General features: G+C 34.2%; 1 pseudogene; it reads left to right on the top strand.

The window, feature by feature from the left end:
- The window catches only part of LOC118892033, a 172,198-nt pseudogene that overhangs the window by 48,449 nt on the left and 98,498 nt on the right, over positions 1-25,251 (top strand).

Raw genomic sequence — 25,251 nt, 5'->3', positions numbered from 1 at the left:
GCAGTCAAATGCACATACACAGAAACATATTCACACATGTTTGTTCAAATATATCTCCCCTTTGTCAGTCTTGTAAGTAAAGGATCCAAAGTAGTTGATGAAGGAGAAGCGGTTTCTGCCAAAGTACATGCTGATAATAAAATATATGTGCCACCATCTGACTAAACACAGAAAAAGAAGGATGTCTCTGTTTCTACCTCTAGAACCTAATCTATGAAATTATGATTCCATGTAGGTAATCCAAACTTTCCTCTAGGTTGGTTCCATCTGAGGTGGTCCAGTTGTAATACCAGGGTGTTACCAGTCTACAGGGAAAAGTATAGGTTAAGGTTATAAACCAGTTTGACTGGTGGTTCTGACCAGTAGACCAGAGTCAGCACAGTGGACTATAAAGCAGAAACAGAAATAATTCCAAATTCTGACATTTTTAAAGTACATTATTAAGGTTATTTGTTTAACTACATCAAAAAAATGCCAGTGGTGTAAATAAGACAGAAATTTACTTCTCTTTTGTGTTAAGCATGACGTGCTAGGAGTGGCAAGGTGATAGGTCTCTTTGCTCCATCAGGTCAGGTAGGCATCAGGGCTTCTTGTACTTTGTTGTTCAGGCCCCTACTGCCAGTCGCCTCGCGACATGACCAGAGGTGGTTCACCACAACCATGTCCACTTATCAGCCCGCGGACGGGAGAAGAGGAAATGGAGGACCAGCAGTTTCCATTCAATGAAGGTGACCTGGGAGGAGCCAGTATCCTAGTTCCAGAATTTAAACACGTGTTGCAGGCTGGCTGCAATGGAGGCTGTGAATATAATCTCCACCTAAGGGCTCATTTACTCAACTAAAATGTGGGAGTTCAAAGACTAAAGAAAGAAGAGAAAAATTAATATTTGAAGATAGTTACAGTCTTTCCCAGAAGAGATAACAAAGAGAAAAGATTACAATAAATTATAATGAATAGCCAGGACATTTTTTCCCCCAGAAATGGTTGAAATCAGGTCAGATTCTGAGGAAAGAAAATGAGACTACCCCTATTGATTGTAAGAAGCTCCCTATGGAAAGATTCTAAAAATGTTAAAAGGTCCCATCTTCCCTGTTGAAACCGTGACCATCATTATTTCTAATAATTGAGGTACTATATTCTGAAAAAAATTGTTTGAATTTCATATTAAGTAGAAAGTCAGAGCTTAAAGGGATAGTAGTGTTTGTATTTTCCAGTGTTCTCCAAGATATGTTCCCTTGGATACTAATCCAATGAAATGGTTATTGGAAAATTTGTTTTCTTGTCAAATAGGTTTGGCAGACATTGACTACTATATCTCCAATTAGACAGTTATAAAGTCGAAGTATATTAATAAATATTGCAACACATAGTAAAGAGAACTAGTTAAATACCTTTATTCTAGATGCATTAATCACATAATTTTTATTCAAGTAGCACTTATCAGTGTATTTTGAAATAGCCTTTTGAGGAAACTGATTTAATCCAAACTCTTTATTTTACAAGATATTATAACAAATGAGGACAAAGCATTTATATACCTTAATGAGAACTAGGTAAGTCAATTAACCTAACACCATGCAGTGAATTCTCAGCTTTTAGTATAAACAATTTATTGATTTAATCCAGGTGCTCAGCAGACTATGGTTCATGGGCTAATTCTGGCCCACTGCCCATTTTTATAAATAAAGTGTGATTGAACAGTTGTACTCATTCATTTATTTATTGTCTATGGCTCATTTCTCACTGCAACAGCAGAGTTGAGTAGTTGTGACAGAGATCGTATGGCCCACAAAGCCTCTAATATTCACTACTGGGTTTTTTACAGAAAGAGTGTTTGTTGACCCCTGATGTAATTCATTCAGAAATATAAGTTAAATATGAGTCAGTATATCTCAAGTACCCCAGTATATCTTACTTTGAGTAGAAAAACAATTTGATATGGAATTGAATTAAGCTCGAGGAGAACTTTTGGAAGCAGTAATTATACTTCTCTCAACATAAGTGGTTTTTTCACAAACATTATTGGTGAGCAATTCAGATGAATAAAATTTAAGATCTCTCAACTGAGTTTTATCTGTTACTTGAAACCACTAAACTCCATTGGTGCAATTGTATTAAGCATTGATGATGTGGAGATGAATGAGCCATAGTCCCAGCTCTCGAGTAGCTCACTGTCCAGCAGAGAAGATAAAAAAGAAATCGGGGCTTCCCTGGTGGCGCAGTGGTTGAGAATCTGCCTGCCAATGCAGGGGACACAGGTTTGAGCCCTGGTCTGGGAAGATCCCACATGCCGCGGAGCAACTAGGCCCGTGAGCCACAACTACTGAGCCTGCACGTCTGGAGCCTGTGCTCCGCAACAAGAGAGGCTGCGACAGTGAGAGGCCGGCGCACTGTGATGAAGAGTGGCCCCCGCTTGCCGCAACTAGAGAAAGCCCTCGCACAGAAACGAAGACCCAACACAGCCAAAAATAAATAAATAAATAAATAAATAAATAAATAAATAAATTTATAAAGAAAAAAAAAAAAATCCATCAAGTATTATATGATGACAAGATCTCTAATAATGTTCACCAAACTCTGTCTAAGAAAGGGGTATGCCACATTATTTTAATGTAGCTTTTCCCCCTTTTCTCTAACAGTTACATATCACATATATATCAGGTACTGTTCCAATATACTAACTCATATAGTAATCACAACACTGTAAATATATTGCTTCTCAGTCTGAGAAGACACAGATCTAAGGGGAGGAAAAGTATTTTACTCAGAGAGAACAGAATGTGCCAAGACACAGTACAATAGAGGTGCTGAAACAAGAGAAAGTGAGTAAAACTTCTTAAGTTTTCCTTTCAAATGCAGTATCAAGAAGGATAGGAAACAAGAGTGTATGAATCAACTCGGGAGAGCATCTTGTCTAAAAGATTTTATCACAATCAGAAGAAGGATAATAAAAAATGTCAAGTGTCAGATGGCAGATATTGATGTAAGATAAATTCAGAGACAATTCTTAATATCATTATTTTAGTTTAGTCCATTTTTATTTTCTGGCATTAAATGTGGTGAGATCATACTGTGAAATTTCTGAGTGGCTCCATGATGGTTTGAATTACTTCACAAAGCTCCACATGATGGATAATTCCCTCAAACTATATAGTTTATGTACAAGCTGGCATTATTAAGAATAGTTTAAATAAAATAATGGTTTAGGAAATTATATTTTATACATGTACATGGACATTATGTGGATAGACTGGCATTGATAACATATCAAATTATCTTAAGGGGTTATCTAGTCTAATATCTTAATTTACTCAGAGTGTTTAGGCAAGATTTATAAAGCTACACAGCTAATTCCATCATTATGATTTCCAAAATATTAGAAAATCTTTATACCGCAGTGTACCGACTTATATTAGTTATAATACAAAGTTATGTTTTACTGAAATAGAGTATTCTTACATTTAAAATATTAATTCTATCTTAATTAACTACATCTAAATTTATAGCTAGTACTTTTGAAAAGCATTGTTTGGAGTAAGACATTTTAAAATGCCATTGGTAAAGAATTCAACTTGTTAAAAATCTTAAAGGATGCATTTCAGTAGACATAGAGATAAATGTGTAATTTTGGAAGAACAGCCTCTCAAATTGTATAAAAATGAAATGAAAATAATTTCTGCCAGTCACAAAATTAAGCAAACATATTTAGTTACATAGTAAAGACAAGTTTGGCAAACTTGCTAGAAAGTTTACAAGTTTGGCAAATTTCCTTGCTAGAAAAGTAATCAAATATTGGGATCAATAAATATTTACATGGTACTTGGAAAACCAGAGGCAGTCTTTCTCCTGTACCTTAGACTGAGTACAACTAGACTAAAGAATAATGTCCAATTCTGAACTCTAAAATTAACTTAAGAAAAGATTCACGAGATAGAATTGAATAAATATGTAGTTACCCAATAAGAAATGTGGGAATATCCTTGAAAGAAAACCAAAGTAAATAACAGTGTTTAGTAATATTTATTTTAATGTTTGTATATTATAACACTTGAGAGCAAATGAGAGATGAATCTGCAGCCTGAGGAATGTATGTTCTTGAAAAAGAATGCAAATAGTAAGCATGGGATTACTTTTAGTAAGATTAGTAAGAAGAAATATGGGATTAGTAAGAAGATTCACTTCCCAAACTCCTCTGTTGAAAAACTAGGATTGGTCATATCTGTCTGGGATAGTATCCTAGAGAGCCTGTGATTCTGGGATGGATAGAGAGGTAATGAATAGTGATGCAGTAAGCATAGTAATAAAACAAGACATCTGTCATTAGAAAGATCATCTCATACCTAAACTTTGTCATTAATAGATTGTAATGTTCTCAAGGGGGAAAAACATGAAACAAAACTATGTAATGTTCATCTTCCATTGTTCAGTGGTCAAAATAAGTATTCTAGAACCAGATTGCCTGAGTTCAGATCCCAACTCCCCATTTTATTAATTCTGTTACCTTGGGAGAGTCAATTAATGTCTCCATATCTCGTTTTTAACATCTTTAAAATGGGAATAATATTGAAACCTGTCTTTTGATTTGCTATAACGTTAACTTTTTCATAGAAGACTGTTTGACACAGATTAAGCCTTACAAGTAAGATATCTCTAATGGCATGTACATAATAGACAACTCTGTCAATGTTTTTTAAAAAAAATTTTATTTTATATTGGAGTACAGTTGATTAACAATGTTGTGTTAGTTTCAGGTGTATAGCAAAGTGATTCAGTTATACATGTATCTATTCTTTTTCAAATTATTTTCCCACTTAGGTTATTACAGAATATTGAGCAGAGTTCCCTGTGCTATACAGTAGGTCCTTGTTGGTTATCTTTTAAATATAGCAGTGTGTATGTGTCAATCCCAAACTCTCAATCTGTCCATCCCCCCACCCCACCATTCCCCCTTGGTAACCATAAGTTCATTTTCTAAGTTGTGAGTCTGTTTCTGTTTTGTTAGTAAGTTCGTTTGTATAATTTTTTTTAGATTCTACATATAAGCGATATCATATATTTGTCTTTATCTGAATTACTTCACTTAGGATGATAATCTCCAGGTCCATCCATGTTGCTGCAAATGGCATTATTTAATTCTTTTTAATGGCTGAGTAATATTCCACTGTACATATGTGCCACATCTTCTTTATCCAGTCTGTCAGTGGACATTTAGGTTGCTTCCATGTCATGGCTATTGTAAACAGTGCTGCAATGAATATTGGGGTGCATGTATCCTTTCAAACCATGTTTTTCACTGGATATATGCCCAGGAGTAGGATTGCTGGATCACATGGTAGCTCTGTTTTTACTTTCCTAAGGAACCTCCATGCTATACTCCATAGTGGCAGTACCAATTTACATTCCCACCAATGGGCTAGGAGGGTTCTTTTTTCTCCACATCCTCTCCAGCATTTATTGTTTGTAGATTTTTTTGTTGATGGCCATTCTGACTGGTGTGAGGTGATATCCCATTGTACTTTTGACTTGCATTTCTCTAATAATTAACGATGTTGAACATCTTTTCATATGCTTCTTAGCCATCTGCCATTTGGAGAAATGTCTATGTAGGTCTTTTGCCCATTTTTTGATTGGGTTGTTTGGTTTTATGATACTGAGCCTCATCATCTGTTTGTAAATTTTAGAGACTAATCCATTGTCAGTCTCAATGTATGCAAATATTTTCTCCCATTCTGTGAGTTGTCTTTTTGTTTTGTTTACAGTTTCCTTTGCTGTGCAAAAGCTTTTGAGTTTAATTAGGTCCCATTTGTTTATTTATTTTTTATTTCCATTACTCTGGGAGATGGGTCCTCAGCAAAATACTTGTAATCCAAATCCAACAATACATTAAAAGGATCATACACCATGATCAAGTGGTATTTATCCCAGAGATGCAAGGATTTTTCAGTATCTCAAATCAATCAGTGTGATACACCACATTAACAAATTGAAGAACACAAACCATATGATCATCTCAATAGGTGCAGAAAAAGCTTTTGAGAAAATTCAATATCCATTTATGATAAAAACTCTCCAGAAAGTAGGCATAGAGGGAACTTACCTCAACATAATAAAGGCCATATATGGCAAACCTATAGCTAACATCATAATCAACAATGAAAAGGTGAAAGCATTGTCAGGAACAAGACAAGGATGTCCACTCTCACCACTTTTATTCAACATAGTTTTGGAAGTCCTGGCCATGGCAATCAGAGAAGAAAAAGAAATAAAAGGAATCCACACTGGAAAAGAAAAAGTAAAACTGTCACTGTTTGCAGATGACATGATACTATACATAGAAAATCCTAAAGATGCTACCAGAAAACTACTAGAGCTCATCAATGAATTTGGTAAAGTTGCAGGATACAAAATTAATACATGGAAGTCTGTTGCATTTCTGTATACTAAAAATGAAAGATTAGGGCTTCCCTGGTGGCGCAGTGGTTGAGAATCTGCCTGCTAATGCAGGGGACACGGGTTCGAGCCCTGGTCTGGGAAGATCCCACATGCCATGGAGCAACTGGGCCCGTGAGCCACAATTACTGAGCCTGCGCGTCTGGAGCCTGTGCTCCGCAACAAGAGAGGCCGCGATGGTGAGAGGCCTGCGCACCGCGATGAAGAGTGGTCCCCACTTGCCGCAACTAGAGAAAGCCCTCGCACAGAAACGAAGACTCAACACAGTCATAAATAAATAAATAAAAGAACGTGAATTTCTTTAAAAAAAAAAAAAAAAAAAGCTTCACTCTTCTCTGCTTCTTTTAAAAAAAAAAAAATGAAAGATTAGAAAGAGAAATTAAACAACCCATTTACCATCACATCAAAAAGAATAAAATATCTAGGAATAAACCTACCTAAGGAGACAAAAGACCTATACTCTGAAAACTATATAAAACGCTGATGAAAGAAGTCGAAGATGACACAGATGGAAAGATATATCATGTTCTTGGATTGGAAGAATAAATACTGTCAAAACAACTGTAGTATCCAAGACAATCTACAGATTAAATGCAATTCCTCTCAAATCACCAATGGAATTTTTCACAGAACTGGAATGGAAAAATCTTAAAATTTGTGTGGAGACACAAAAGACCCCAAATAGCCAAAGCAATCTTGAGAAAGAAAAACGGAGCTGGAGGACTCAGGATCCCTGACTTCAGACTACACTACAAAGCTTCAGTCATCAAAACAATATGGTACTGGCACAAAAACAGAAATATAGATCAATGGAACAGGATAGAAAGCCAAGAAATAAACCCATGCACCTATGGTCAATTAATCTATGACAAAGGAGGCAAGACTATACAATGGAGGAAAGACAGTCTCTTCAATAAATGGTGCTAGGAAAACTGGACAGCTACATGTAAAAAAAGGAAATAGGAACACTCTTTAACACCATACACCAAAAATAAACTCAAAATTTAGGTATTTAGGTATTTAGGATTAAATACCTAAATGTAAGACCGGATACTATAAAACTCTTAGAGGAAAACAAATTGAGAACGCTCTCTGGCATAAATGTCAATGTTTATTTAATAAACTGAATGATAGTATAAAAGAAGCAAGGTTCTTATCCTAAACTATAGTTTTTTAGTTCCAAAGACTTCAGTGCTGTTTATTTATGTACATATGTTCCTTGGTTATATTAATATTAAAACCCAGAAGATATTCTGAGTGAAAGTATAGACAAGAGTAAGGTAGGCACTTGCAAAATACATGGACTCTTTCAAGTTCTTATAGTAACATTTATTGCCCTGAAATTTGGGGGTAGGGAGGTAAGAAAAGGAGGTCTTGAATCTGAATCTTAAACCAGCCTTTTACTCCGTATATATTATGGAATAAATAGCAAGAAAGTGTATCTTCTGTTGATATCTAGGCAATTTTCTCAAAATTTTGTTGTCTGCTCACCAACAAAGAGCAACTGGGTTGGAATGTGTGTAAGCCTGGAGACTCTTGGACCTTTAACATAAAAATTAAATAAGAAGAGAGCCTGATCAGACACTTTCAGCCTTTCTTTCTGCAGAGAATCTCAAAGAGCAAGGCCAACTCCAAAAGTAAAGGTACCCACCTATCTCAACTTATCATTAAAAAAATCATGAATTGGAAAAAGAGATCCAGGAGATCCAAACACAGAGAAAATATAACATATCTCTGCTTAGTGATATTTAATTTTTTCTTCTTTCTCAAAAGTTCAACTGCCAAGACTGATGACCTTTTTTGTATACTCTTGGATATAAAACTGGACTTACCTGATTTTAAAAACCCAGCAGCTTTTCATTGATGGAAATACCGCCTGCAGAAATAGAATTCAGGGGACTTCCCTGGTGGTGCAGTGGTTAAGAATCTGCCTGCCAGTGCAGGGGACACGGGTTCGAGCCCTGGTCCGGGAAGATCCCACATGCCACAGAGCAACTAAGCCCATGTGCCACAACTACTGAGCCTGTGCTCTAGAGCCCACGAGCCACCACTACTGAGACCATGTGCCAAAACTACTGAAGCCTACGTACCTAGAGCCCATGCTCCACAACCAGAGAAGCCACGGCAATGAGAAGCCTGCGCACCGCAACGAAGAGTAGCCCCTGCTCGCCAGCACTAGAGAAAGCCCATGCACAGCAACAAAGACCCAATGCAGCCAGGAATAAATAAATTTATAAAAAAAGAAGTAGAATTCAGGCTGTCCAGAATCCAAAGCCTCTTAAATGAATTGTGTACCTGAAAAATAGTTAAATGATTCACTCAGATTTATAGTAATCCTTTGGTAATGTTCTGAAATTATTTGCAAAAGGTAGACAAGCAGGCAGGTAGCCAGAGAGAGTCTCCAGTAGTGTTAAAAGAAATCAAAATGTTTTAATAACCCTGCCATAAGGTGAGACTGGCAAAGCTTATCCCTTGAAAGATATGAAATTATCATTTACAGTTGGGTGCCTTCTTGGAATTTCAGTACAGTGAAGCTAGTCCCCAGATAGTAGTACCGCTCTGTCTTTTGGAAAGTACAGGTGACCCTTGAGAAACACAGGTTTGAAGTGCGTGGGTCCAATTATATATGGATTTTTTTCCCAATAAATATGGTACCTGTATTTTCATTTTACAGATGTTTAAATTAACTAAATGTGAGGAAAAGTTTGTGCTCAATTAGAGATCACAATATGTGGAATCAAAAGAATTATGGTTTGACCATAATTCAAAAAGACACATGCACGCCAATGTTCATTGCAGCACTGTTTACAATAGCCAGGTCATGGAAGCAACCTAAATGCCCATCGACAGACGAATAGATAAAGAAGATGTGGTACATATATACAATGGAATATTACTCAGCCATAAAAAGGGACGAAATTGGGTCATTTGTAGAGACGTGGATGGACCTAGAGACTGTCATACAGAGTGAAGTAAGTCAGAAAGGGAAAAACAAATATCGTATATTAACGCATGTATGTGGAATCTAGAAAAATGGTGCAGATGAACCGGTTTGCAAGGCAGAAATAGAGACGCAGATGTAGAGAACGAACGTATGGACATGAAAGGGGGTAAGCGGGGGGTTGTTGGTGGTGGTGGTGGGATGAATTGGGAGATTGGGATTGACATATATACACTAATGTGTATAAAATAGATAACTAATAAGAACCTGCTGTATAAAAATAAAAATAAAAAATATTATGGTTTGAGTCCTGATTCTGTCCAGACTGTTTCAGCTTCCTACCCTTGGGTGAATCATTTATCAACTCGTTTGTTTTTGAGGCAGAGATAGCAGTAGGTGGATTTTCCACTCTGTGAGGTTTAGCACCCCTAATCCCTGTGTTATTCAATGGTCAACTCTATTTTATCTTTTCATAACTGCAAAAATTATTTTGCTTTTAATCACATTAAAGGAACTAATATCTAGATCTGTTGTCTGCTGGTGCCTTTCTGTCTATTACATTATCATAATTGTTTTTGCCAAACCACCATCTTCTATGATAGAGGGGGGAAAAATAAAGCTGCTGAAATTGGTTGTTTGGATTCTGTAATTCTAGGTGGAGTAGTCAAGGAATATTTGTGTCCTAAGACCCAAATGCATGCATGCCCTTATAAGGAAGTTCTTGCTGCTAAATAGTACTCCCATCTATATCTCAGCTTCCAAGTTCCCTGAATCAGTGGAACCAACCAATCCAAGCTCAACTAAGAGACTCTTGACTTTTGTTCCTCTCCTCCTCTCATGTCCCTAGCACACATCTTTACTTAGAACTAAGGACACAGTAACACTTTCATGCTTCTACAAGTCAGGCTCATTATGTCATTCAAATTTTCAGCAACTGTCCTGGAATGCATGCTAAAAGAGTGCAGAATTTATTTGATTCTATTTCACCCATGCTATATATCACTAAATATCTTGAAAAACTTTCAGGAAGGCTTTTGCTATGTTAGCGTGTTGCCAAAAGAAGTTAGTAAATATAGTGAATAAAAGCCAGCTAAATGTTGTCATATTTATCAAGTGACTAATGGACTAACACATTTTATTTTTATTTCTTAACAAAATAAGTAATCTGATGAGAAGTGACTCTTGGCCAAGAGCAAACCGTTTCCTGATACTGTGTGTTTGGTTCTCTCACTTTGCTATGAACTAGTAATTTTTCATATATTTTGGGTCTGTTACTTTTATAGTGTGAAAAATATGTATTAGTTTTTACAATTTCCCTTCATTTTCTATTTTACTAAGAGTGTATATTTAATTGTATCTGTGTCCCAGTTCCTATACTGGCAGCACTGTGAGAATTCTGTATTTCTCCATTCATCAGTGGGTTTCTCCAAAGATCTTCAGAGAAGTTCAGTCTATCACACCTATGACTCATTCAGCCCTGATCTTTGGGGATTATTCTTCCTATTGCAGACTTTCTGACTAAAAGATAATTCAGTTTACAGTGTTGATTGTAACAGAAGAAAACATGAATTATTTCTTGCATTTCATAAGCACAACAGTTATGGGGAATGGGATAAAACACTTAAATATACTACACTTAGGATGTTTTAAACCCTCAGGAATTAGAGCAGGTTTTATGACTGTGTCAGATAAAAATGGTATTAAAATATTTGTCAGCCCTTTACAGCATTTTTAGTTTAAAATAAAAAGTGCCTTTGGAAACAGCAATACAAAATTGAATGTTAAACATTTAGAATAGAAATTTGGCAGTAATATCAAGAGAATTAAGAAAGTACATAGTCTCATAATTAAATAATAATTCCATTTCTGAAATGTGGCCTAAAAAATAACCCAAAATGGAAAAAAAAAAATATAGATATCTATTGCATTGTAATAGAGACAGTATGATTAGCACATACTTTAATTCTCTGGAGCCCCAGATAACATATAGCAATAATGAGCAAATATTAAAGTATAATAAATTCATGACTATGCTCAAAAGATGACAAATTTCTCTATAGTTCAGAAGTGGAAAACTATTCTCACAGTGTTACGTGGGGGGTAATCCCATGAAGCTCATGATTTTCAGCAAGAGCCTTGGAGATTCCAGTATGGTGACTATCACCAAATTTCCCATCATATCACTGAGGACTCAGTGAGGCCCATCATTTTATATTAGGATCTGGGGCTGTACTCCTTTAAAATGTAGAGACAAACTGTGGCAGCTCTCTGGAGTTGCCACTTCTATAAAACTTTGTCAGTAATAAGTTTGAAAGAAGGAGGAAGTGGCCACAAAATGGGATTTGTGCCAAGGTGTTAACTATTTCAGTGAAAAGATCTATGGCATTAATTATATGATATGAGGCTAGAAAACCTCATTCTCATGAAGGAAGGCACAAGACTGGGGGTGAAGTGGCAGTTGGCCATAGTGGAAGCATAACCAGATAGACAAACACACACACACACACACACACACACACACACACACACACACACACACATTGAGAAAGAGAAAGCGAGAGCATGCTCACATTCAAGATGAATATTACAACAAAAAAACCTCTTCAAAGAGCTTGAAGAAAACTACCCACTAAGATCCAATTGTCATCAATTTGTCTCAAAATAAGTGTAAGTTATAGAGTACTCTAAAAATAATTTAAAATAAGTATGTTTAGTTTCCTCCAAGTGATAATAGAAAAAATAGCATACACAAAAATGATAATTTGTGATATGGAAATAGCAGATACTAATCAAAAACAGATATTTATAAAAATAAACAATTAAAAATATTAGGAGTGAAAATTATAGTCATTGAATATTAAAAAATAGTATCACAGTATTTGGGGTGAATTCTAGAAATTACTCAGTTAAAGAAAGCATTAGAAGTATGGAAGATAGTGTTGGTTAATTTACCCAGAAATCTACACAAAGAGTTAAAGAGATAAAAGAATAAATAATATGCTTAAAGCATTCAAAAATAGTTCTAGAAGTCAAGATTAGATGACTTATTAGAATTACAATATTTGAAGATATAATAACAGGTTTTTCTAGAATTGAAGAAAAACTGGCTTAAAATTCAGTGAGAGCCCATTAAGATAAATAAAAATAAATACATTCATTTTCTAAGGAAAAATCTGAATGCTAAATAAAAGAAAATCTAAAAAAAAAGCTATACAAAAGACACCAATTACATATCAAGGAATAACATTTAACAGTGAGTTGTCATCACTTTGGCAACAATAATATTGAGATGACTGTCAAGCTAGAATTCTACATCGAGCTAAAGAACAGTCAAGATTTAGGGTAAAATTACATTTTCAAACATACAAAAGTGAAAACAGTTTAGAGCATACATATTCATGCTGAATCAACTATTAAAGAACACTTTTCAGTAAGAATAAAATTAAATGCAAAAGGAAGGAGTGAGATGCAGAAAACAATGGTCATAAAAAATCAGTATGTGATAACTGGATAGGACTGATGTGGTGGGTAGTTAAAATAGGCTAAGTTTATTCCATTTGAAAGATGATACATTTCCAAATAACTTTAGAGTTTGTGAGTTGATATGTTTCTGTATGTTGAAAAATTATGGGTAATTACAAAGATACAGAATTAAATTGGTAGCTGTCAAACTAGCAGAAGACAACATATGGAAAAATCATATCAACCTAATAGAAATGAAGAAGACAGGGTGGGGAGATAAGCATGCAAATCAAAAACTATGGAAAAGAAACAGAACACTCAAACTAAGAAAAAATAAATACATTATATCAATAATTATAGTACATCAAAAGGATTGCATTCACCTCAAATTGGTGTTTTTAAACTTGGCTTTTGTTGTTTGCTTGATCTAAAAGAATCGATACTAAATGTTACACCTAAAACTATGAAAACTAAGTCAAACAAAAGATAATCAAATAAAATATGAATATTACTATGGGATAGTGTATTAGTTTCCAAAAATATGCTATTGTAACAAATTACCACAAATTTAGTGGCTTAATACAACACAAACATGTCAATATACATTTCTGGAGGTCAGAAGTCTAAAATAACTTGAGGGGCTGGTTTTTTTCTGGAGATTCTGTTTCCTTGCCCTTTCAGCTTCTAGTGGCTACCTGTATTACTTGGCTTGTGGCTCCTTCCTCCATCTTCAAAGCACATCACTCCAGTCTCTGCTTCCAACATCACATGGCCTTTTCCTCTGACTCTGACTCCTTCTGCATCTCTCTTATAAGGATTCTTATGCCTGCATAATTGAGGATAATCTCCTGATCAGTATCAGATAGTCACATCTGCAAAGTGTCTTCTGCCATGTAAGGTAACATTCAGTGGTTCCAGGGATTAGGACATGGGCAATATTTGGGGGCTGTTATTGAGATTAACACAGACAAAAAAATGAATGAGACTTATTAATTGGAGAAATATAACTCTTGTACAGATGAACCAATAAAAATCAATAATGTTAATCAAAGTATGATAATATTTGTATAAATTTGAAATATAATACTATAATACTTATAAGTACATATATGTATAGTGTGTATATAAATGTAAATGTATAAAATATACACATAAAATTTATACCAATTGCCTCTAGTGAGAGAAACATAGAAAAAGAACAAAATAAACTTTACTTTTGCTGTAAATTTTTATTTATTTTTAACAAATATCTAAACAATTATGAAAATTTTAAAATTTGCTGATTTCAGATGCATGATTGACAGAAGTTTATTATTATTTGGATCATTTATCACAGTTGCTTTTACTAATATATATTAAAACAATCTAAACATTTAAATATGTTTTAATGGATGTATATAAACTTCAAAGAATATCATAACATTGAAAATGATTGAGAAGTTTCTGTAACACATGAAAAAGTCTTATGTTTACAATATATGTATAAAAAGATTACAGAATTAAATTCACAAATGTATTATACATACAGAGTTATGCACTAATTTAGAATAGTTCCTATGCCAAAGCTTTTACTTATATGTGTTATCCTATTTAATTTTTACTACTGCCTTCTGAGTTAAAAATTCCTACACTTATGATACCAATTTTACAGGTGAAGAAACTAAGGAATAAAATAAATGAGTAGTTGAACATGATTTCAAACCTATTCTGGCTGACTCTGAGCTCACACTCTTAATTCCTGTGCAGTATTGTCTATATTGCAAACAAGAATTACAAAACAACTATGTTTAGGAAAATATTTGAAAAACAATAGGTCAAAATGTTAATGGTAATTGTTTTAGATTGTAGGCCTATGAATGATTATTTTTTCTTGTATTCTCAAAATACTCTATAATGAAATGGCATTTTGTATTTTTTAAATGATGAAATATTAATTTTATGCAGGTGTAAAAGTGATATTGCCGAACATCAGACACTTCATTTATAGCACGTGTGATCTGAAGCAAAATTAGGTTAATTAGGAAGTATCCATTTTAAGAATGATAAATAACTTGGAAGAAACTGTGATTTTGGAACAACTGTTATTGTCTTGTTAAAAGAAGTCCATTAATAAGGAGTTCTGAAGATACTTATTTGATACCAAGGCATATAATTAATGGATATACTTATAAAATAGCTAAATTTTACTTTCCTCTCTAATTTTCTAACACAGTAAAATTTCTGACAGAGTGTTAGACAGGGATAGTACATACATGGGGAATAAAACATGGGCCTTCCAAATTTTAATTACTTTATTTTTGTTGGCAGTGCTGTGTCATATTTTTTGAATTTTTCTAGAAGTTTTCCATACTCTTGCAACATAAAACATTTTAATAAACTTCAAAACAATTTGTGACTAACTTCTACAGTTGAAGTAATTTCATGTTTAAATATTAGCTATATGATGGTATACATCAATCTGGAGAGCAAATGAGTCTACAAACTATTAATTTAAGAAAGGAAGAACTAATAACCAGAAAACAATGAACTAAATTTCAATAAATACACACCTAGAAATAATTATTTTAAATGTAAATGTACAAATGGCTCAATCAAGAGACATAGGGTAGAAGAATGAATAAAAAATAAAACCCATCAATAGGCTGCCTATAAGAGACTCTCCTTAGATATAAAGACAAAATTGACTGAAAGTGAAAGGATGGAAAAAGATATTCCATGAAAATAGAAAAGAAAAGAAAACTGGGGTAGAAAATCTGAATAGTCTAATTATTAGTAACAAAATTGAATCAGTAATCAAAAAACTCCCCCAAGACAAAAGTCCAGTCCAGATGACTTCACAGGTGAATTCTACCAAACATTTAAAGAAGAGTTAATACCTATCTTTCTCAAATTATTCTGAAAATTTTAAGAAAAAAGGGACACTTTCAAGTTCAGTTTACAAGGCCAGCATTACCCCGATACTAAAACCAGACAAAGACTACAAAAAAAGAAAATTTCAGGCCAATATCACTGATGAACATAAATGCAGAAATTCTCAACAAAATATTAGCAAGCCAAATCCAAAATATTAGCAAGCCAAAGGATCATATACCATGATTAAGTGAAATTTATTCCAGGGATGCAAGGATGGTTTAACATTTATAAATCAATCAATGTGTTACACCACATTAATAAAAAAAGGATAAAAATCATTATCATTTCAGTAGATGCATAAAAAGCTTTTGACAAAATTTAACAGCCATTTATGATAAAAATTCTGAATAATGTGAGTATAGAGGGAATATATCTCAACATAATAAAAGCTGTATATGACAAACCCACAGCTAACTTCATGCTTAATGGTAAAAAGCAGAAAGGAACAAGGGGCCAGGATGCTGAAAGGAGCAAGGAACAAGACAAGGATGCTCACCCTTGCCACATCTATTCTACATGTATTGGAAATCTTAGCCACAGCTATTAGGCAAGAAAAAGAAATGAAAGTTATCCAAATTGGAAAAGGAAGATGTAGAACTGTCACAGTTTGTAGAGGACATGATACTATAAAAAAAAAAAAAAATCCCAAAAACTCCACAAAAAAACTGTTAGAACTAATAAATGAATTCAGTAAAGTTTAGGATACAAGATTAATATACAAAAATCTGTTGCATTACTATACACCAATAACAAACTATTCAAAAGTAATTAAGAAACCAATCCCATTTACAATTGCATCAAAAGTAATAAAACACCTAGAAGTAAATTTATCCAAGGAGGTGAAAGACCTATATATTGAAAATTATAAGACATTAGTGCAAGGAATTGAAGAAGATACAAATAATGGAAAGATATTCTGTGCTTATGGATTGGGATAATCAATATCATGAAAATGTCCATAGTACTCAAAGGAATCTACCGATTTAATACAGTCCCTATCAAAATTCCAATGACATTTTTTTCACAGAACTAGAACAAATAATTGTAAAATCTGTATGGAACCATAAAAGACCCTGAATAACCAAAGCAATCTTGGGAAAAAAGAACAAAGCTGGAGATATCATGCTCCCGACTTGAAACTATGCTACAAGGCTATAGTAATCAAAATATATGGTACTGACACAAAAAACCAGACACATAGATCAATGGAACAGAATATGAGTGTCTAGAAATATGGTCAATTAACCTATGATGAGGATGGCAAGAATATACAATGGGGAAAAGACAACTTCTTCAATAAACGGTGCTGAGAAAACAGGACAGGTACAAGAAAAAGAATGAATCTGGAGCACTTTCTTACACCATATACAAAACTAAACTCAAAATGGATTAAAGGTTTAAATATAGAACCTGAAACCATAAAACTCCTCAAAGAAAACATAGGCAGTAACCTCTTTGACATCTGTCTTAGCAAAATTTATTGGATATGTCTCCTCAGGCAAGGGCAATAAAGCAAAAATAAACAAATGGGACTACATCAAACCAAAAAGCTGTTATACAGCAGAAGAAACCACCAACAAAACAAAAAGGCAGCCTACTGAATGGGAGAAGATATTGCAAGCTATGTATCCAATAATTGGTTGACATTCAAAATATATAAAGAACTCATATAACTCAATATCAAAGAAACCAGACAACCCAATTAAAAATGAGCAGAACACCTGAATAGACATTTTTTCCAAAGAAGACATACACATGGCCAACTGACACATGAAAAGATGTTCAACATCATTAATCATCAGGAAAATGCAAATCAAAACCACAATAAGATACCACCTCACACCTGTCAGAATGGCTATTATCGAAAAGACAAGAAACAACAGGTGTTGGCAAAGATGTGGAGAAAAGGGAACCGTTGTGCACTGTTGGTGGGAATGTATTGGGTGGGCCAGAAGGTTCTGTTTTTTTCCATAAGATGGCTCTAGTAGCACTTAGTTGTCTTTAACTTCATTTGAAATAATTTTGTTAGATTGTGTGTGACAGCTGTCACATCAGTGTACATTTAAAAAAAGACATCAAAATTGGTGAATTTTTGTGTAGCCATTTTAATATTGAAGATGGAAGAATAAAAGCAACATTTTTGGCATTTTATGCTTTATTATTTCAAGAAAGGTAAAAACACAACTGAAACACACAAAAAGATTTGCACAGTGTATGGAGAAGGTGCTGTGACTGATCAAACGTGTCAAAAGTGGTCTGCGAAGTTTCGTGGTGGAGATTTCTTGCTGGACAATGCTCCATGGTTGGGTAGACCAGTTGAAGTTGCTAGTGATCAAATTGAAACAATAATTGAGAACAATCAACGTTATACTATGCAGGAGATAGCTGACATACTCAAAATATCCAAATCAAGCACTGAAAGCATTTGCACCAGCTTGTTTACGTTCACCTCTTTGATGTTTGGGTTCCACATAAGTGAAAAAAACCCTTCTTGACCATATTTCTGCATGCGATTCTCTACTGAAATGTAATGAAAACGTTCCATTTTTAAAACAAATTGTGACTGGCAATGAAAAGTTTAGATACTGTACAACAATCTGGAATGGAAGAGATTGTGGGGCAAGTGAAATGAACCACCACCAACCACACGAAAGGCCAGTCTTCATCCAAAGAAGGTGATGTTGTACATAATGGTGGTATTAGAAGGGAGTCCTCTATTATGAGCTCCTTTCGGAAAACCAAATGATTAATTCCAACAAGTGCTGCTCCCAGTTAGACCAACTGAAAGTGGCACTTGATGAAAAGTGTCCAGAATTGGTCAACAGAAAACGCATAATCTTCTATCAGGATAACACAAGACCGCATGTTTCTTTGATGACCAGGCAAAAACTGTTACAGCTTGGCTGGGAAGTTCTGAGTCATCTGCTGTATTCACCAGATATTGCACCTTTGGATTTCCATTTATTTCAGTCTTTCCAAAATTTTCTTAATGGAAGAAATTTCAGTTCCCTGGAAGACTATAAAAGGCACCTGGAACAGTTCCTTGCTCAAAAAGATTAAAAGTTTTGGGAAGATGGAATTATGAAGTTGCCTGAAAAACGGCAGAAGGTAGTGGAACAAAATGGTGAATATGTTGTTCAAGAAAGTTCTTGGTGAAAATGAAAAATGTGTCTTTTATTTTTACTTAAAACACTGAAGGCACTTTTTGGCCCACCCAAAAAGTAGGTACAGCTACTTGAAAACAGTATGGAAGTTCCTCAAAAAGCTAAAAATAGAACTGTCATACAATCCAGCAATTCCATTTCTGGGTATTTATTTGAAGAAAACAGAAACACTAATTTGAAAAGATATAAGTACCCCTATATTTATCAAAGCACTGTTTACAATAGCCAAGATATGGAAGCAACCTAAGTGTCCACTGCCTGATGAATGGATAAAGAAGATGTGGTTTATACATTAAATGGAATATTATTCAGCTGTAAAAAAGATGAAATCTTGCCAGTTGCAGCAACATGGATAGACCTGGAGGGTATTATGTTAAGTGAAATTAGACAGAGAAAAACAAATACTATATGATTTCATTTATATATGAAATCTAAAGAAGAAAAACAAGCAAAACAGAAACAGACTCATAGATACAGAGAACAAACTGGTGGTTGCCACAAAGGTGAAGGATTGGGGGATGAATGAAATAGGTGAAGAGGATTAAGAGGTACAAACTTCCAGTTATAAAATACATAAGTATAACTAAATCAATAAGGGAATGCAGTGTACACATAGGGAATATAGTCAGTAACATTGTAAGCAGTTTGTATGGTGATGGATGGTAACTGGTCTTATTGCAGTGATCATTTTATAATATATAAAAATGTCAAATTACTATGTTGTACACCTTAAACTAATATAATATTGTATGTTAATTATAACTCAGTTTAAAAAATGGAAGCACTAATGTCAGGGAGCTTGTTCAAGTTGATTTCATTCTACTGTTTTGTCTCCCTTACCATATGAAACTGTTGTATCCAGAAAAGTCACCTTAATATAGTCCATTGACGAGATAGCTGGCTTCATAATCTTACTTACAGAAATGAAATTAAATAATCCTCTTCTCATTGTCCTCTGGACATAGTGGACAGCTTGTTATCCATCTCATGGTTTATTTGCATGAAAAATGATTTTGTTGTTCTAATAATCTTGTAATAAGTTTACTTTTACAGTGATTATATAAGAAAGCATTTTATTCTGTGTTTTAAAATGTATTAGAAAGGGAGAATAATTCATTCTGAAATGCACATGTATCATCTCAAGAGCCTGGGACAATTAAACTTTTTAAAAGATCAATATATTCTTAACTAAAAACAAAAAGCTTATGAACCTATAACTTTACTGGCAAGAAAGCATTCGTATTTAAAAAATAAAAGAATTTTGAAGTACTCATAGGTTAGAAAATCATCCACAAGGAATTAATTACAAATGGCAATAAAGATGACTAATATTTTGGTAATAAGAGAGACCTCATTTACTTCAGAAATAAGCTTTGTGACTTCATCTACTAAAGCTGAATTTGAAGTTGACAAAGTCCATCCCAGTGTATACTCTGAAGCTCTTTCTTCTTTAAGGAAAAAAAAAACCTGTTAAGTGAATTTTCGCATTAACTTTTAAAAACAGCCCCAAACTGTCTTTCTAATCAACGTATCTTTTTTTTTTTCTTTTTTTTCCCTTTGCCTTCCTCCTGTCATTTCTCCTGTCCTTTCTTCCTTCCCTCCCTCCCTTCCTTCTTTCTCTTTCTTTTCCTTCTTCTCTCTCTCTCCCCACTTCCTTCCCTCCTTCTTCCTCCTTTATTTTTCCTTCCTTCCTTCTTTACTTCTATCTCTCTCTTTCACTTTTACTTGAGTGAATACAGAAACATTTTCTTAAATCATATCATTATATTTTGATTCATACTTCCAAATCATTTTACACACTTGGCAACACTGAATGGGAAAACAGTCAATAGGTGACTTCATTATGTAATGGTTATTCTAGGTCCTGCGCTTTCCCATGTAAATTTTAGAATCAGTTTGTCAGTATCTACAAAGCAGCTTGCTGAGACATTGATCTGAATTGTGTTGAATCTATTGATCAAATTGGGAGGAATTAACATCTTCACAATATTGATTTCTCCAATATATGAACATAGAATATTTCACCTTCTATTTATGTCTTCTTTGGTTTTTTTCATTACTGTTGTATAGTTTTTCACATACAAATCCTGTAAATATTTAGTTAGATTTATACCTAAGTACTTGGCTTTCTTGATATTATTATAGTTTTTTTTTTTTTTAATTTCAAGTTCCAATTGTTTTTTGCTGACATATAGGAGAGTGATTGACTTTTAAGTGGATGATTGTATTTTGACCTTGTATCCTGTGACCTTTGCATAATTGCTTATTAGCTCCAGATTATTTCTGTAGAATCTTTGGGGTTTTCTATATAGACAATTCTGTCATGTTTGACTAAAGATCTTTATTATAATATATCTTTTCCAATATCTCTCTATATAATTTTTTTCATGTCTTAATGCATCTGCTAGGACATCCAGTATAATGTTAAAAAAGAATGGTAGTAAAGGACACCCTGGCCCTACTCCTAATTTTAGCAGGAAATTGTTCACTTTCTCACCATTAAGTACGAGGTTCGATGTAGGTTTTTTGTACATTTTATTTATTAGATTAATATAGTTCCCCTCTGTTATTTATTTGCTGAGAGTACTTATCATGAATAAGTGTTTATTGAGTGCTTGTTCTGCATCCATTGGTATGCTCATGTGTTTTATCTTATTCAGTCTGTTAATATAATGAATTACATAGATTGCTTAATGAACAATTGTTGACTAGCCTTGCTTTCCTGGAAGGAATCTCAGTTGGTCATAATATATTATCTCTTTTATATATTGCCAGATGAGTCACTAATACTTTGTTAAGGATTTTCCATCTATGTTTATGAAAAATACTGGTTTGATGCTTTCTTCTCTTGTAGTATCTCTATCTGGTCTTGTTACTGGGGTAATGCTGGCCTTACAGAATGAATTAGAAATGTTACTTCTAATTTTGGAAGAAATGTTGCTTCTAATTTTTGGAAGAAATTGTGGGAAATTAGTATCATTTCTCCCTGAAATATTTGGTAGAATTACCCAGTAAAACCATATGGGTTTGGTGCTTTCTGTTTTGGACGTTTATTAATTATTGATTCAATTTCTATTTATACTACCTATTTTTTCTTGTGTGAGTTGGGTAGTTTGTGTCTTTCAAAGAAGTGGTCAATTTCATGTAAGTTATCAAAGTATGAGCATAGACTTGAATGTATTATTCCTTTAGTATCCTTTTAATATCCATTAAATCATTAGTGATGAACCCTGTCTCATTTCTGATATTGGTAATTTGTGGGTTTTTTTCTTGGCTTGCCTGGCTAATGGTTTATTCATTTTTTAAAAATCTTTTCAGAGGAAGAAATTTTAATTTTATTGGTTTTCTCTGTTGTTTTCGTAGTCTTGATTTAATTAATGTTGCTCAAATTTTCATTAGTTCTTAAAAGGAAAGACTCTTTCTACTATACACATTACACTTCTGACACGGAAAATGTGGGGGTTTTTCCACACCAACCACTTCTCTGAGTCTTTGAACACTAACTGGGTGTCCTACAATTCAATTCAATTCAATTCAACTCAGTTGTATTCTGACACTACTACCTACCTGGAGTTCTCACCAGATCTCACAAGTTAAGAGCCCAGACCTGCAAGACTGCCCCCAACTTCAGATGCCAGTCTCAAGTTCAGGCCTCTGGTGATTGGTTATAAATCAGAGTTCCCACTGCCCACTCTTCGGGTTTGTTAATTTGTTAGAATGGCTCACAGAATTTAGGAAAAACAGTTTACTTACTGTATTATCAATTTGTTATGAAAGGATATAACTCAGCAATGTCCAGATGGAAGAGATGCATAGGGTAAGGTATGAGAGAAGTAGTACCAAGCTTCAATACCCTTCTCAGGCATGCCACCCTTCCAGTACCTCCATGTGTTCCCTAACTCAGAAGCTCCCTGAACTCCAGGTTTTTTATGGAGGCTTCATTATGTCCCTTGGCATGATTGATTAAAAAATCGTTGGCCGTTGGTGAATGAAGTCAACCTCCAGTCTCTCTTCCCTCCCCAGAGGTCCAGAGTGGGACTGAAAGTTCCAACTCTCTGGTAAGTGGTTGGTTCTCCTGGCAACCAGCCTCTGTCCAGAGGGCTTTCCAAAACTCACCTCATTAACATAAACTGTGGCTGAAAGGGGCATGTTATGAATAACAAAAGATGCTGCTTTCGCTTTTATCTCTCCTGAGCTATTTTGGGAATTGGGAACAAACCCCAACATTATAACAAAAGATGCTTTTATCAGTTTTGTTCTTATGATTTAGGAAATCACAATGGTCAAAAATAAAGACCAAAGACAGACATTCGGTTAATACTATAAATTTCCTCTAATTACTGTTTTCACTGTATCTCCCAAATTCAGATAAGTTTTGTTTTCATTTTCATTTAATTCAAAGAATTTAAAATCTTTCTTGAGACCTCTTCTTTGACCATCTGATTATTTAGAATCATGCTGTTTATTTTCCAAATATTTTGGGGAAAATTCCAGCTATCTTTTTGTTTTTGATTTTTAGTTAATTTTTAGTTTAATTCCATGTGCTTTGAGAACATATTTAATATGGTTTATTTATATTTTTATAAATGTTTAGGGAATGTTCTGTAGCCCAGAATGCAGACTATCTTGGTGAGTGATCCATGTGAGCTTAAAAAGAAGGTGTATTTTCCTGCTGTTAAATGGAGAACTCTATAAATGTCAATTCGACTAAATTGATTAATAGTACATTTTATGTTGTCTGTATCCCTCCTAATCTTCTACCTGTTTCATCTGTAAATTACTGATAGAGAAGTGTTGATGTCTCCAACTACTTTAGTAGAATTTTCTATTTCTATTATCAGTTCCATCATTTTTATCTCATGTATTTTGATACTCTTTCAGGTGCATACACATTCAAATTTTTATTTTTATTGGAAATTTGAACCAATAATTACTATGTAACAATGTTCTCTTTATCTTTTATAGTTTTCCTTATTAGGAATTCTGCCATATTTTACATAAATATAGCTACCTCAGCTTTCTTTTCTAATGTTCACATGTATATACTTCTGTATTCTCTTACATTTAACCTGAGTCTTGAGTTACTTATAGACAGCATATATTTGTTCTTGGTTTTTCTTTTGTTAAAAAAATCCACACTGATAATCTGTCTTGTTATGTGTATTTAGGACATTTACATATAAAGTGATTATCCAATACAGTTGGATTATAATCTACCAAATTCTAAACTGTTTTCTATTAGTTGACTTTGTTCTGTTTCTTTTTCTTTCCCTCTTTTTATATCTTCCCTGGCCTTAATGGAGCATTTTATATAAGCTACTTTTTTTTCTCTTCTCTGAACTCACCAATTATGCTTCTTTAAAAAACTTAGTGGTTTCCCTAGATTAAAACTAATTTTAGTTATTTTAACCCTTCAGTCTGATAATTCCAAAATCTGTGTCTTAGCTGTCTGGTTTTTATGATAACTTTGTCTCCTCAAACTGTTTTGTTTTTCTTGCATTTTTTTCATGCGTTGTAAGATTTTGTGGAAACCTGTATGGCTTTTAATATATGGGACAATAGAAAATGAGATTAAATGGGCCTTTAATGTGATGATGTCTATGAATCTGGACAGGGGATTCACTGTTTAATGATTGCTGGAGCTTTAATGATTGTTGGAGTTAAAGGTACCAAGCTTCTAATCTTTTCTAGTGTTCTCATTTTTATCTCCTCTTCTGACTTGGCGGATTCCATATGTACTCTTTCAAAAGAGTCTGTTTCTTTCTCCTTTTCAGATGTAATCCACTGTTATTAGACTGAAGCCTTGTTGGTTTGGTGATAAAATGTGGGGTAGGAGGAACATTCTGTAGTCTTCTAAGTCCCAGTCTTTTAGTGGCCCTGTTTCTTGGTTGTGTTACCTTTACAGGTATTTCTTGGGTGAAATACCTTTTTCCCCTATACAGTACACTAGTCCTGAGTGACAACATTTCCACCTGTTTTTTTGAAGTCCTGTCCCCTGTTATTGCTCTCTCCCCACTTAGGTTAGATAGAATGCCAGCAGCAGCGGCCTGCCTGTGGGGAGGAGTTCCCTTTTCTCAGCTGGGATAAGATTTCAGAATTGCCTTCTGGCAAACCCTTTTTCCCTGGAGAGTACACCTATGTTTTGGAGAAGGCACTGGACATGTTTCATAATGAATATTCTTCTACCCATGCCAGAGACAAGAGGAGATCTTTTTTGCATCTTCACCATAGAACCTCATGGTTTCCTAGAGAGAGCCCATGAAACTGTGGAGGTTCAACAAAGAACCCAGGAGTTTCTCTTCCCTATTAGTCCACACATAG

The sequence above is a fragment of the Balaenoptera musculus genome, chromosome 3, assembly GCF_009873245.2.
Source record: "Balaenoptera musculus isolate JJ_BM4_2016_0621 chromosome 3, mBalMus1.pri.v3, whole genome shotgun sequence".
Classification (NCBI taxonomy): Eukaryota; Metazoa; Chordata; class Mammalia; order Artiodactyla; family Balaenopteridae; genus Balaenoptera; species Balaenoptera musculus.
The sequence above is the reverse complement of the archived record's forward strand: the minus strand, read 5'-3'. Positions and strand labels throughout refer to the sequence as shown.